Genomic DNA, 14323 nt, shown 5'->3' on the forward strand with positions numbered 1-14323 from the left:
ATTCAGAAAACAATCTAGATCTAGTGTAGAGATACACTGATGTAATCTATATGCCAGCAAGTTAATTTTGTAATAGTGATTGGTTTGTTTGGATTTTTTACCACTTCAATTCTAGCCATCCATATTATTTCCATAATTATCCGTTTTATATAAATTGTCACATTTACTCTAACTGGGTTATGCATGAACCTCCACTATAGCTCTTACTAATCTTCTTTGTCCCTCACATTTTTTATTTGTGACTTTGATCTTCTTTCCCTCAATTCATCTTACTAGAGGTTTTTCTGTTTCAATCGTCTTTTAAAGAACCAGCTTTGATTTCACTGATTCTTTCTGTATTTTCCAATATCTGCTCTCATTTTTACTGTGCCTTTGTCTCTATTTTCTCTGGGTTTACTCTGCTGCTCTTTATCTAATTTACAGAGTTAAGCCGTCACTTCATCCACTTTCAAAATTGAATATTTCTTAACACATACGTTTGAAGCTACAAAATCCCATCCAACACTTTAATTTTACCTGAAAGAGTTTTATGGATAATGATTTTGTTTTATTTAGTTTTAGATAATTCATTACCTACCCTATGCCTTGTTTGTTCCATGAACTATTGAGTTGCCCTTTTTTCTTCTTTAGTATCTAAACATATGGTGAGCTTGAGGAATAGTGTTACTTCATTGATCTCTGATTTTCCTGAAGTTTATTTAGAGATAGTGATTTATTTGATACAGTTTCTGGTATTGGTTGAAATTTCCACTACAGGTATTATTTGGTCCATGTTTGTAAATAACACATGGATATTCTTTAAAAATGTGTATTCTCTGTGTTTTCCAGGATTTTATGTATAGCTTTTCAGTGTGCTGTTCAAATTTCTTACATCCTGATTAGATTTTTAATCTTCTCTTTATAACAGTTTCACAAGAAGACTATTAAAATACTCACTCTATGGATTTCCAAATTTTTTCTGACAATTTTGTGAATTTCTGTTTTTATATGGATTATAGGTTTGTTGTTAGTTGCATTAAATTTCATGATTATTGTACATTCTGATAAAATGTTCCTTTTATTATTAAATAACAACCTCCCAAATCCCTACTGTCAATTTTGACTTGAAATTTACTTTTCTGATACGAATTTAGAATGTCTATATATATATATTTTTTGGCATTTGTCTGATGTATCTTCTTTTGCATTCTTTCATGTTCAAACATTCTGCATCATTTTATTTTTAGATGTGTCTCTTACAAACAGCACATAGCTAGATATGGTTCTGGGGGACTCTGCCTTTCATTTTACCATTTCCCAGTTCATAAGCTAAATAAAGTTTAATGAAATCATGCATGTTTAATGAAAGACTTGCCAACACCTAAACCCACACATGGAAGTAGAGGCAGATTTGACTCTACAGTTCAGACCTCCTACGTTTAACTCGGGGGACTTTTCCTTAATGCTATGTTTGTTTGTAGAAGAAAGAAATACTTCGATGTGGAGAATATACATAAGACAGAGAGGCCACCAGACAAAGCAGACAGAGCCAGTCAGATGCCAGGGAGCACAAGCCCCCCCACCCCCAGACTTTGCCAGTTCCCTGTGTGAACGTAGTCGAGGCATTGCCCTCACTGGTCCTCAATCCACCATGCTGCTGGATCACAAAAACATCTAGGCCCCCTATGTATAATTACCATTAAATTCATTCTAAAGGTGAGGAAATTCACATTCAGTGAGGGAAACTGACTTGGCCCAGGTGAAGGATCCAGAAAGTGTCCTAGATAACATTCTCTTTATTACATCATGCAATCTCCTTTTAAAAGCACCCGTTATGGGTTTAATTGTGTCTCCCAAAATTCACATGCTGAAGTCCTAACCCCTAGGAGCTCGGCATATGGCCTTCTTTGGAAATGGGGTCTTTGCCAATCTAACTAGCTAAGAAAAAGTTATTAAGGTGGGTCGCAGTCAAGTATGACTGGGTCCTCATGAAAAGGGGAAAACTGGACACAGACAGGCGCACAGGGAGAATGCCATGTGAAGACAGAGGCAGAAGTCAGAGTGATGTTTCTGTAAGCCAAGGACCACCAGGCTAGGAGAGAGGCACGGGAGAGTCTCTCCCTCACAGCCCTCAGAAGGAACCAGCCCTGCCCACACCTTGATCTTGGACTTCCAGCCTCCAGAAGGCTGAGACAATAAATTCCTACTGTTTAAACCACTCGGGTCATCTTATTTTGTAACTGCAGCCCTAAGAAACAAATACAGCATCTTTATATTGTGACTAGAAAGCTTCTCGCTGAACACCCATGCCTTCTGCAAATACGTACATACGTATATGTGCACCATCTTACAGACATTCCGTGGAGAAGGGCTGCCTTGTATACAACTTTAAGTAAGAACAAATCTCACCATCTCCTCAGAAGCTCTTCCAGGTAGTGGAGAATAAAAGGATAGGACCCTTGAACATTATTTTAGACAAAAACTTGCCAGCTCTTGGTGTCATTTACACAAGGAAAGGGTTACCACTCTAATCAAGTCTTACTTGACTAAACTTTATATTTTCAAAATATTTTTCCAACAAATCTGCATTGATGATGACATAATTAATTTTATTGCCCAATGTTTATTAATCAAAGACATGTATAACAGGATATGCAATAAAATCACTTCTCCCAAATTCCTATGATGTCACCAGCAGCCAATCAGAGTGACAGGGGACATTCTTGTGGATTAGTTCTAAAGCTCCTGCACAGCTGGGCCAGATGAGCAGGGGCCCAGCAGGGTGGCCCTGGGTGGCCGGAGGCCAACATCTGCCCGAAACACCCCGTGTGGCCTCGTGAATCGAGCCTGGCTGTAGGGAGGCTCTCCCATCTGGCCCGAGTGTCGAGCGTTCCCCAGAAAGTGGCGGCTGAGAATGGAATCCTTCTCTCTCGCTGCTCCAGCCTGGCTGTGCTTTCCCACGGAGGGCCGGGGAGAGGGGGAAACTGGACCAGGACAGGGCAGGCTCAGAGAAATCAGAGATTGTCTTGGCCACATGTTAGCATGAAATTCAAGTCCCCGCCATGGTCACTGTGAAGAGAAGAGAAGAGAAGCAAAGTGGGGCAGGACTGGTGCTGATTCACTGTCACCTTCAGCACAGAGCTGTTCCATCATCTTTGCAGCAGCCTGGGTACCAGGCCGTCTCCAGAAGATACTGGCATTTTGTCCTCGGTCAAGTTGTGTTACTTCTCCGGACCTCAGTTCTCTTCCTTTGTTAAGTAGAGATGGTGAGTTTCCACGCTCCCTACTTCATCAGGGGATTTTGAAATGTTTACTGGGTATCCTGTAGCGCAGCAAACCTGCTCCCAGCATCCCAACCTGTTGTTCGTGTGTGCAATCAGCAAAGGCATACTGAGGGCCCCCAGGTGCCAGGAAGCAAACATCGAGATGAATGAGTCCCCCATCTCATGGGGACAAGAACCCACCTCACATGTGTGACAGGAGCATGCTGAACAGGCCCTTCAGGATGCAGGAGGCCCCTTTCAACTTGTAGGATGTTGGTAGGATGCTTGAGGAAGCATGACCAAGGCAGATATCTCTGCTTGCGTGGGGTTCCGAGGAGCAGAGTGAGTTCTCTGGGAGGGTGAGGTGGCCCAGGCCAGGAGGACCCAGTTGCAAAGGAGTGGTGGCCTGAGAAAACACAGTGGACCCTGAAGAGAACAGAGTTCTATGGCTCTCCTGGGAGTCAGAGCAAGCTAGAGAAATATATTCTTTCCCACAAAAAGTTTACAATCTAAACAGGGGGTGGGGAGAGGAAGGCGGGAAAGAATTATACTTGAGAAACCCCATCTCAAAAAATTAAAATAATAAAAAGTTCTTTTCCCTGGGCCACAAGAGTAATGGTACACTGAGTCTGCCACAGAGAGATTGCTCATTTCCCCCGAGATCGGGGGGGGGGGGGTTCTGGACTTCAGAGTGGCAGAAGATTCTGGAAGACAGAGGCCAGGGTCTGCAAAGCAGAAGGAAGAGAGAAGCCCGAGCAGACCCACAGAGTCTGGAGGAAGTCGAGTCTGCCCACGCGACGTGGACCTGACGCCGGGGAAGTACTGGGCGGGTCGGGGGCCTGGAATGCCATGGGCGAGAGACGACAGAGGAAGGACAGTGTGCGCTCACTCAGCCTCCAGAAAGCAGACTGGTCTCCAGCACCGAAGAAGTGACCACCGTGGAGGCCGGCAGACCTGGCTTGGAGCCGCTCCATCACTCACTAGCTCAAGGACATCGAGAAAGTGGCTGCCTCTGATCCTGTTTCCTCCGCTGCCAAATGTCCTCCTGGGGCAGGAGGAGGGCAGCAGGGTGCCCTGAGTGCTCACAGGCACGTAGCCCCCAGTGCGGAGGAGGCCTGAGCTCCAGCCCTCGGCGGACAGTGGTTCCGAACAGCAGCTTCCGGGCTTTCTCAGAACAGGAGGGGTGCCCCCTCCCAGGGCTGGCTTGCTGCCTTCTGCCAAGCCTGCCTCTGCTGATAACATCGTGGACCAGGAAAAAAGACAGAGCCAGGCCTCGAGGGAGAGGATGCTGTGCCTGCTAGGTAGAGGAAACTGACTGTCCGTCCATGCTCTGCAGAAAAAAAAAAATTTAAATACATTTAAAAACTAAACAGAAAGCAAAAAAGAAAACAAAACTTTCATCAACGTTTTTGTCAACTTTCCTTGGAGCGGCCAGCGCCCAGTCTCTGGAATATTTCTAGAAAGACTGAGGAATTTAGCACTTTTTGCTCAACCAGATTTTTATTACTTTTTTCTCCTTTTCCCTCCAATTCTGAACTTACAAATTTCCCTGGGTCCCCAAATGGCTCTTGTCCTCTCTTCAATGTCTCCCTGTATCTGTACTTATTTCCCCTGTTTCCTTTGCTTTACACCTACATGGAAAAAGAGACCAGACAGTAGGCAGCCTGATTCACTCCCAAATCTGGATGGGCAGTTGAACAGTTTAAATCCAGCACGTATTGGCTTTGAGGTGCAAAATCCCCATTTCCCGAGCCAATGTGCCGGCTAGTGAGGCTCCTGCAAAATGAGTCTCCGAAAGGTAACAAGGTTAGAATCTTCCCACGATCTTCCTGGGAGCCCCAGGCAAATGAAGGGCACAGTGACTCCAAGGGGGAAAGAATGAGGGCGTGACCTCGGACATCACCCTCCAGCGTTGCTCGCCAGCTCACCTCCTGATTCCATGGCTGGCCAAGCTCTCGTTCACACGCCAGCAGCACAGGTGGGTATCTGTCATCAGCCCCGTTTGACAGGTGAGGAAAGGGAGGCTACGGGTTGGTGAGAGGAGAGTGGAAAACGGATTCTGCATTCCCCCCGGCCCAGCGCCGCGCAGGCCGGCCCGGGCTCACTCGCCCCGCGTTGCCTCAGAGCATCAACACAGGGGAATCTGCTCGCCCTCCCAGGGGGCAGGATGGCTTGGCAGGGAGGTGGCCCATGGCTCAGTTGGTTGAGGAGATAATGATGCTCGGGAGCTGTTTATCAGCCGTCTTTGAATGGCAGGCCCCGAATTCCTAATTAACACACATCCGTGGTCCGGCAACTCCTCTAAGAGTCCGGCCGTATCAGATCGCCAGCATTCTGCACGGGGCTATCTCCCCCTAAAACCTGCGCTCGGTGCCTGATTAATAGAAGTTTCTGGAGATAATAATTAATGAATGGAAGGGGAGGAAGGGGCAGGCTTTGTGGACTGCCCCAAATCCCCAGAGCTCCCAAGAACTAAAGTTGATGTTTCTGCCACAGGGAGGCCTGTGTGGACAACGTGCCGTGAGGAGAGGGCCGGGGACGCTCAGCTGTTCCGAATTTACCCTGGAACGCAGGGGCCGCCAGCCCGGGCCACCTGGCACCCAGCTGTTCATAGCTTCGGAGCCCCTGAATCCTGCCCCGGAGGGGCCTGCAGAGACCAGCTAACAGCCCTTCATTGTCCATGCCCTGCTGGCTCTGCCCAGCTCCGTAGCGACAGACAGGACCGAGACCCAGGTCATCCCAGAGGGGCCTGTGTCTCACGTCCCGTGTTCCCGGCCCCCGTGCTCCAGTCAGAGCTGACCCTGTTGTACCTTCCTTTTGGACAGGTCACCACCCTGCTCACGCTGTTCCTTTGTCCCGAACTCCCTTCCTACTTTTCTCCTCCAGGAGAATTCCAAGTGAACGATCCATTTTCAGCCCCAGCTTCTCGGCTTGGAGAAGCCTTCCTTGTTCCTCTCTGGGTGCTGAGTCAAGCATCTTCCGCCAGGCAGCCACCCTGGATTCATCCCCTCCCTCGCAACACTTTCTGCTGCACTGAAGTGATTCACGTCTCTGTCTGAGCTGCACACGAGACCCCAAGCTTCTTGAAGGCCTTGCAGGGCTCCTACTTATTTCTTCGCACAGAAACCAAGACAGAACCTAGCAGAAAAGAATTGGTGCTCAGGTCATTCCTAGCGAATAAAAGAATGGGGGCATGAATGATGAGTACGTGAGTCTTTTCTTTTTCAATAAGGTGTTTTAACTCTTTAAGGACAAGGATAATAATTTGGTTGTAAATAAACGGTCACATGGGTCTTGGACCCTGCAATCAAGCAAGGAGTGAAGAGGGGAGCAGGGGACTCTCCTGATACACTTAAGGCAGACTTTAGAATGGCAAGAGGACCAGCCAGCCTGGCCAGAGCAGCGGCACGCCCTCCAGTGGACACGCCACTCCGAGCACTCAGAAGACCCAGGGAGGGTTCCCTGCCCACGACTCGGGCCTGAGAAGGAGGCTAATATTTGTTGTTTCCACGGAGCTCAGAAACCACACACCTCCACCCCCAGTAACAAAGATTTGCTGTTGTGTCTGTTTCTGCTGAAATACAGACGGATACTCACACGCTTGAGAGGCCCCCAGGCCTGGCTGGACCGGACTATTTTCATAACTTGGGACGAGAAGATTGTGTTGTGGGCTTAGGTCCAGAGACACAGAAGGTCGGAGTTATACACAGGGCGGTTTTGAAGGGGTGTGCGTTTTACAATAACGTGACGGGGTGGCTGACTCTGGCCACCCCAGCCTCAGTTTCTTTAGCTGAGACCCACGCTGACGTCATCTCCTCTCCTCCGCAGGGCCCGGGAGGCACGTCAGGCAGGAACAGTGTTTGGTGCCTCGTCCGGAACCTTCCAGGGCCCGGATCTGCTGCCTTCCTCCGGGCTGGACCTGGGGAAGCCAGTGAGCAGCGGGGAGCTGCTTTCTTCCAGACGCGTCTCCTTACGTGGACTGTTGGCTCCTAACTCCCTGGGCTCTTTGCAGCATTAAAGGTTTGTTTTTTTTTCCTTGAAGACCCATATGCAAGATAATAAAACATCCATCTCCCTCCACCTACATCACCTTTCCTAAAGACCACGCAATCCATAGTTGAATTCAGTCTGTCTTCCTCGTGTGAAAATCACGACACCTTCATACACCTCAAACTCGAATAAGGGAAGTTTATCAACTGCCTGTTTGTTACCATAGAGATGATTCCAGTATGGAGTCCAAGAGGAGGAGCCTTCTGGACACTACAGAAACACTGGGGGACCAACAGAAACGATCAAGTTCTGGGTTGGACTTTTCTCCATGTACAAATCTTGAAGGCAAATCCCCCCTACCATGGTCCACCCTCTCCCAGATCCCTGCTCACACTGTGCCAGTGCTCAACCACTGCCCACTTAAGGGGCACAAACCCAGCGTCTTGAGAGTAACATACAGTGTGAGCCGCAAAGATGTAAGTAACAAAGAGTCAGGGGACCGCCGGTCACTCATTCATTGTTTCACCCGGCATTTCCCAGGGCCCTCTGGGTGCAGACAGTGTTCTGGGTGTGGGGTCCTTGGGTGGGCATGAAGAATGGAGCCCCTGCTTTCACAGAAAGAGACAGAGAGTGAGGGGCACAGGCAATCAGCAAAGCCGGGTGGTCATGTAACAAAGCCAGGCAGCAAAGAAAGCTACAGCAGTTTTGGGGCAAAGAGAGGTTTGGGAGCCTCTGCTTTGGAGAAGCCCAGCTCGGCCGGCCTCTCACGTGGGCCCACTGAGATAAGTGACAAGGTGAGCCCCAGCCTATGTGCTGGGCACTCCAGGCAGGGCAGTGGCAGGTGCAAAGGCCCAGTGGCCGGACCACGCTGGGAGTATGTGAAGAGCCAGGGAATGGGGGCCACGAGCAGGCCGCACTGGGGGCAGAGCCTGATGTGAAGGGCTTGGGTTTTTATCAGACAGGAAGCAGAGGCACTTGAATGTCAAGGCCTTGGAAACTGCCAAGGTGTACACTTTGACTTCCCTGAGTTGTGAGAGTTAAAAGCAAGGCGTGACAGGACTTAACTTAGGTTTTACAGCCCAGCAGTTTTGGGGGGAAATCACAGTACATGGACTGAAGCTTGCTATAAAGCTACAGTAATCAAGCCATCGTGTTATTGGTATAAAGACAAACATAATAGTTAAATGGAAAAGAATGAAAAAAGGACAAATACATTTCTAATATATGGTCAATTGAATTTTCATATATGGTCTGTTGTGAGAGCTGAACACCCAATGTAACCTTCAAGTCACGTGTTGGGGGCACGGAGAGCTGACCAGCGCTGGTTTCCCTCCCAGTACGTGTTCCCAAACCCACATCTCCCAGCACGTGTGCAGCTAACGCTGCTACGAGAAAGCCGCCCCTCCGTCTGAGAGGACAGTCCTAGCTCTCTTTAAGCCCTGCTATTTAACGTTCAGCGCGCACTGCGGTTGTATCCCGCACGCAGCCATGGTAGGGGCCGTTTAAATTCACGTCCCAGTCCACACCACTCAATCCAGGAAGGCTGCCTTGAAGCCAGAAGATGCAAAAGCCAGAGCATGAAGTGGAATCAATGCTCCGGTTCTGAGAAGCACACTGGTAACTGCATCTTTTTGGAATTTTTTTGTGGGGGAGGGGAGCGAGGATTCATGTATTGCATTTCAAAGAGTCTCTGTTCACAGTTTTTCCCCAGGGAAATTCTGAGAAATTTGCAATTTCTTACCAGATGGAACATGGAAACTTTGCCCTTAGTCCCACCCCCATCACATTCCCCACCCCTCTTTTAGACATCTTGAGAGTTTAATTTTCTTGGATGTAGGTGGCACGGCCCATGTCTTTGTTCAAATAATAATAATAGAATAATAATGACCTGGATACCCACTGAGTCTCTCCCAGTGCAATTTTCATAACGTTAAGATAATGCCAAGTGTCCCTTCTTGCTACTGCTTCTCAGAATAAAAGTTTTGGACAAATCAGACTGACGTGCTGGAACAGGGTGCAGCCGGCTCGGCTTCTGAGGCTGTCAAAAATCACCTTTCTCGCTGTAACGGACCCTGTTTCAGAATTGCCCTTGTGAGTGTGACACATTTAATGGTGGCAGGTCAGGGGGGTATTTAAAAAGATCACAGAGGAAGGTGAACGTCTGTCCAGTCAGTCCAATGTTTAGGGGCCTGCCTTTCCCCGGATGAGAGCCAGGCTGAGGCCACAGTATTTAAATCTGTTTATCCTCAAAGTCAATTGCCCTTTGTCTGAGCACAGATGTGCTGACCTCCACGGACCAGCCTCCAACCTGAGATAAAAGAGCCCGTTGCTTTTCCTCAAACAACAAACTCAGGCTTTCTTCTCTTTTCCCTTCCTCACTGTCCTTCACCCCTTTCGCCAGAGATGCCGCCCGGGAGCAGTTGCTAGCAAGACCAGCCTAACTCAGCAGAGGCATTCGGCTCGAGCTGCGCAAAAGCTCAGGCTGCCCTTTTGAGGGATGTTATCCACGGTCCATTCGACTGCTGTGAGCCCCGTGTGTCACAGGCCTGTGACGTGCCCCTGTGGCAGGTGAGCTGGGAGCCTTCCACAAAGCATCACCACAACCGCTGTTCACTGTGTGCCCGCTCTGTGTCCGGGGCTGTCTGTGAATGTGGTCCAGATCCAGAGATACCCCTGCGAGGGTTTTCATCCCCATGGGTAAACTGAGGCTCCTAGTGGATACGGAGCTGGCCCGGAATCTCACCTAGCACACGTCGAAGCCGAGACCTGGGGCACTCCTCACTAACACCATGCCGCCCGTCTCGAGAAGCACTGGCTGTGGGCCTGCTCTCTGCCAGGCACTGTGCCAATGGCCAGGGCGTCCTAGATCAACCACACATGGCAGAGCCCTCTGGGATCTCGGGCTTGATTCGGGTTCCTGCAGAGCAGAACTTGAGACAAGGATGAGCTAACAGAGAGTTTACTTGGGACCTCAGGTAGCTGGGACATGAGGCAGGGAAGGGGAGGCAGCCACAGAAAGATGAGCTACCCAAGCAAGGTCATCTTGGAGAGCAGGGCACAAGCTGCCCGGAATCCACCCACACGCAGGCCAGGGGTGAGGGAGCTGGGGCATTCATCCACCCTCTTGCCATCTATTGCTGGCTGGGGGTTGTTTCCAAGGGCCTTAACTAGCAAGCATTGTTTTACTTCCTACACCTGCTAGGAAGAAGACCCCTCAGAAACACAGTAAGTGCAAATGGCCAACGGAAGGCAAGGAGTTGGCATCTTTCAAGCATCTCCTATATGCCAGGCACAGGGCATCTTTCTCCGGACCTCATATAGAAAGAGGCAGCGTGTCATTATGATAAGGACATATATCTGGAGTTCGCCTTCATAAGCTATATGACCTTGAACAAATTACAAAATCAAATATTTGCTGCAAAATGGGGAGGATTATGATGTCCATCACATAGAATGAAACTTAGGTGTGTAAAGCAGTCAGGGTAGTGTCTAGAACACAGTGAGTCCTCAAACCCAGGGAACTTATGGGAAAACCATAATGTCCCTGGCTCATTAAATCCTCGCACGGACCTGGGATGACACTGAGTCTCACGGGGGTGAAACAAGGGGCCCAGGCGGCAGAACCGGCGCTGGATCCACGGCTCTGGATCAAGAGGAGTGTGGCTCTCCTGAAGATCGTGTCAGGATGAAGTCAGGCTGCGAGCGCCTGTCTGCCTTGGCGTGCCTTCTGTCCCCGCTCCAAGGAACACACAGCCCGAAGTAAGAACCAGCTCCTCGCCCCTCTGCCTTCTAAGCGTGGATCGTGAAGGCGGTGAGCTTTGTAGCGCGCTCCTCTCCAGATTTATAATCTGTCCATTCCCCTAAGCGCCTGACATGGAGATGGAGATTTGAAGGCGCTCTCTAAAGCTCAATATTTCTGTGATTCACGTTTTATTGGACGGTGGGCAACAGAAATGTTATCCAGGCTCAAAAGAAATAATTCAAATAGGGAACATTGTCTGTTGTATAAAACCTCCATTTAAAGGGGTTTAAAATTTTTTTTTTATTTTTAAAAGTGATTTTGGAAGAAAGCTTCAACCTGAGAAGAAGGATCAAAAGTAAAATTGATGGCTTCCGGGTGAAATTTTTTCCTTTGGTAATTTAACTGTCCTGATAGAGATAATGATGTCCACCTGTCAAGGCGAGACGGCAGGATTGCTGCAGAGAAAGACAGCAGAGGCCTTCGCAGAGCCTCGTGAAGGGGCTGGGAGGGAAAGGGCAACCGCCCTCTCTCTGTCCCCTCACTGCTCTGTCCCTCCAAGCCCGAGAAAGGACTGAAAGGCTCCCGTGATCCCCAGGAAGCTGATGACTGTGGCCCACGGTTCTGCCTGGCTCGTGAACCATCCCAGCCAACAGTCATTTCACTGTGTGCCTGTCACTGTGCGGAGCCCCGGACCTAAGTGAACTCAGGAAGCTTCCCAGGGACCCACGGGATAGCCCTGCTTTACAGACGAGGAAATGGAGGCCCCAAGAGCTCAGTGTTACAGACCCACCATCACTTAACCAAGATGTGGTGGAGACACGGACCTTCGGAACCCCCCGCCACCACGTCACACCGCCCTGCACTCCCGGCCACCTGTGACCCTCCGCATCGTGCTGCCAAAGGTTGGGACCTCAGGGAGCACAGGTCACGGAGTCAGGACATGAGACAGGGGAGGGGAGGCGGCCACAGGGGGTGCGCCACCCAAGCACCCCTTCTGCTCATTTCAGAGTAAGGGAATCGAGAACCAGAGAGGGGCAAGGACTTGTCCAAGGTCACACAGTGGGTGAATGGCACAGCTGGACCTGGAACCAGAGCAGCCTGACTCCGGGCTACTTCACATCTGGTGGGAGTGTGGAGGGTCCTTATTTGGTTGGTTTTCCCTGATGGCTCATTTTAGTTCGTAAACCAGGCACTTTAATCCTTTTCGTCATAATTAGCTTCTTATGTTTTGTCTTCCCGTATCAATAGAGTCATTAAAATCTACTTGACATTTGAGTTAATTTTTTCTTTTTTTTTTCCTGCGGAAAAAAATGGGCTTCAAAACTAAGTCACCTTGAGAGAAACCAGTTGTTAGTGCTGTTAACACACAGCAGGGTAAACAAGCCTGTAAGCGCACCTCATACACGGACGCGTCATCGCATACATGCTTCACGTCTGCAAATGTGTCACGTGTGTATGAACTCACATACCACACGTCTCCTTGCATCGCTTAGAAAGATAACTCGTTGAGTATGTTGATCTCTTCTTGAACGGGTTGTTGCCCTGGCAGAAGCAGATTTGATCTCATTGCAAAGCAAGACTCAAATGAAGTTCAAAGTTTTGTCCTTATGCTTTTCAACATGGAACCCATCCTTGGAACCACTGAGCATCCTGTTTGTCCACAGCAGATTCACACTTCCGTCTTTCCTGATAAGCCATCCCATGTATCTGTCATCAAACCTCAAGGACAGCAGGGGCTGCCTGCCTCTCGGAAAGACCATCAGGGTCTCCAAAGTGAGTGCCACCTGTGCTCCAGAGCACGAGTTTTACCTTCAGCTCTTCAAACCCAGAGTGCAGAAATCTGTCTGGCCACTTTCATTTGATATTGTGACAAAAAGAAAAAGTGTTAACTTTATTATTTGGTTTTATGTATACCTCAGTTTATTCTGCGAGGTATCAAAGATGGTGTAAGTAAGATGCAGATCTAGGTGGCTGACACATCGTCACTGTTCCAGAGGGCTTCACATTTCATCCAGTTTGAAACTGAACATGATCAGGTCATGATGTAAAGAACAGAATGTGATCTGTAACTCCTTTAAAGAACATCTGATAAATTGTCTGTGATCATTTCGGTACTGATTAAGTTCATGTAGTAAAGCATTACTTTCCTATGAACCCCACATGGTAATAATCTGCCTCAAAATATAAGCTGGGGTCTGGTGAAAGTTGAGAGCCAGCATGGTAGGCATGAGCTCACCTTGTTCCTCAATGTATGAGACAGAACAGGGTATCTGGGCTCTGGGTCACTGTTCTAAGCAATAAGTTCATTGCCTACCATTCTTACTAACTCAATGAAATTTCCTTTGAAATTCAAGCTGATATCAAAATGACACTGTACCAAGTAACAAGGTCAACTATATTGTCTAATTATCTTTTAAGTCCAGTCCTTAAAGAGGCTATGCCCATATTTTACATTAAAACTCATATTTCTAAATAAGTCTGAAACCCTTAGGCAGAATCACTGTGTAGCATTCCTTTTATTTTCCAATGTGGTTGAGAAGAATGGCTCACTTGACTGGTTGGCGGGATCAACATTTGGTTTATCTTAGCTTTTTTCCCTCTGACTCCTTCTATTCATAGAAATCTCACAATGGAAGCAGCATGCAGATCACTACATCCAACTCTTCTTTTTAAGATGGTCTCTCTGAAGATCAGAGAAGGAAAGTGAATTGGCCAAGGTTGCACAGCAAGTTCGCGGCAGAGCTGAGACTAGATCCAAGTGATCTGAGAGTGGGATGATTGTTTCCTCCACCACATGACTTCACCCTAAGTCAGAAATGTTCACATTTTATGAAGAGGATAGTGCCCCAGGCATGGCCTGTCTGCCCCAGTCTTTGGCCATGGGCACATACTGCCCAAAGTGACTGTCCACCCTTTCACCACCCCCAAACTTTACCCATCAGAAGTTTCTCCAGCTCACCATTACAACACTGCTCAATGTATCATCGCCTCCAATTTCCGCTATGTCCATGTCTACAGGGGCTCCCATATCAGACCTCATCTTAGAGGAGAGTTTATACTTTGTGTCAGCACACTTTACCAGGGATGAGATGAATTTGGGTGTGGCTCAGGTAAGAGGGGTTAAATAAAATAACTACAAAATTAAAAATAGGTTCTACTGAGCATTGCTGTCAATTATCTAAGGAGTAGGTTTTGGTGTACAGAGGAATTAAAACTTTATCCACAGAGTGAAACCAGGGCCATTCAAGTGGTTGGTCCTTTATGTACTAATTCAAGACCTTTCTGTCCATTACAGTTGGCATAAAAAAAAAAAAGGATGTATTGTCTTGTGAAGGAGACTTTCCCAATC

General features: G+C 48.2%; 1 long non-coding RNA gene across 2 annotated transcripts in view; it reads right to left on the bottom strand.

Moving 5' to 3' along the window:
• Window positions 1-13471: 13471 nt before the first annotated feature.
• The window catches only part of LOC140697195 (uncharacterized), a 38031-nt gene continuing 37179 nt past the window's right edge, over window positions 13472-14323 (bottom strand). For both annotated transcript variants that reach the window (XR_012074043.1, XR_012074044.1), the window contains one exon: window positions 13472-13779. This is a non-coding gene — a long non-coding RNA (uncharacterized lncRNA). The remainder of the gene's footprint in view (window positions 13780-14323) is intronic.

The sequence above is a fragment of the Vicugna pacos genome, chromosome 6 (genome assembly GCF_048564905.1).
Source record: "Vicugna pacos chromosome 6, VicPac4, whole genome shotgun sequence".
Lineage (NCBI taxonomy): Eukaryota > Metazoa > Chordata > Mammalia > Artiodactyla > Camelidae > Vicugna > Vicugna pacos.